Below are 1,590 nucleotides of genomic sequence, written 5' to 3'. Positions count from 1 at the left end.
CCTCCCCTTCTTTCTCAGGTCCTTCATGTCTTTGGCCATCCGTGAATGCTCGTTATTGTCTGCGGTAGCATTTGTACTCAAGGACATCAAAAGCTTACTTAACAACGGCGTGTTGTGGGTGTCGTAAAATATGAATTGACAGAAAGGACAAAGGTTTCAGAACCCGCGATGGTCGGGGGAAAAGGATACGTGAGTACTACGAGGGGAAAGGAGGGCCGAGGCAAGGGTAAGTAACGAAAGGGAAAAGAGCGAATGCACCCTTGGAGACGCCGCCAACACTTCGCCAGACCGGAAGACGGATCGTGTCTCAGAAGGGAGTTTCCTCACAGATCAAGACGGAAGCCCATAACCACTTAAAGGTCTCGCTCCTTATACAGGAACAGACAGACAACGTACAACGCGCCAGAAAGAAACCGTCGTTCTTCAGTATCATGTGTGGCTTGGTCTGCCAGTCGCTAACGAAGAATCTTTGTCCATTTCTCCACTGCTCTTTTGTCTCTGTCAATCTGTTTCTGCGTTCGTCCCTCTCCAAATTTCAGCGAATGCCTCCCCTTCTCCAACAGAGAACAGGGCTGACCTGAAGGACCATGTTCGCAGCGGGAGGCGACCCTCGGTACGCCTGCCACTGACCCGCACTAAGTCCCTGTTCTCATGCTTGGTCTCCTCAACAGCGACCGAGAAGCTGGTTCGACGCACGCCAACACGCCTAAACTCTACCCGACCCCCTCCCTTCTATCCTCTCAACTTCCTGAGATTCTTGTTACACAAATCCATTAGTGCTTTTTTATCAGCAGTAGTAGACTTTACACCTGCTTGTGCTCGAAGCCATATCGGTTAATTTTCATTATACCTCATAACCATAAAATACCCAATTTATAAAAGTTACTAACGAACAATTCTATACTCTGTGTAGGTGTAGGTGTAGGTGTAGGTGTAGGTGTAGGTGTAGGTGTAGGTGTAGGTGTAGGTGTAGGTGTAGGTTTAGGTGTGGATATGTGTTTGTGTCTGTCCATTCATGAGGGAAAAAAAATACCCGCTCCCGTCCCTCGTCGGACCTGTCGGGAAAAATTCCTCTCGACCCCCTCCCTCTCCCCCTCTCACTGACTTGCCTCCCACCCTTTCTCCCACGGCTAGCTTCGGTTGGGGCCGGAGGGGAGTGGATAGGGGGGGAGGGTGTAGCGTCCATCCCGATCCTATCACGCTATCGCTCAAAACAACAGCTCTCTCTCAAGGCAGAAGACTTACAAAGGTCACGACTAACACCCTCCTGGCCTCCGCCGCCTTCCACAAAGCCAGGGACATGCCCTTACTACCACCTGGGGTGCTTGGTCAGGTTTACTCTCTTATCACTGATGCCTCGGCATTTCATCAAATTTACGTACACGCGAAGTATGCTGATGATACGTGGTGGACAAGGGCTCTGGTCACGACGGGCTATATCATTTCTCAAGTCGGTCGTGTCATGGATTTCAAGGTCGATAGGACATTTCAAATCCCAGGGACCGATACAGGACACCAGTGACTGATCCATAAGTAAGATATATACGCCCTGTATATGCCGCCAAGCTATCGGCGAACCAGCATGTCTTC

Source organism: Penaeus japonicus, unplaced genomic scaffold (assembly GCF_977035675.1).
Source record: "Penaeus japonicus unplaced genomic scaffold, GWHDUDI00000001_assembly GWHDUDI00000017, whole genome shotgun sequence".
Taxonomy (NCBI): Eukaryota; Metazoa; Arthropoda; class Malacostraca; order Decapoda; family Penaeidae; genus Penaeus; species Penaeus japonicus.
This window is presented reverse-complemented; position numbering follows the sequence as displayed.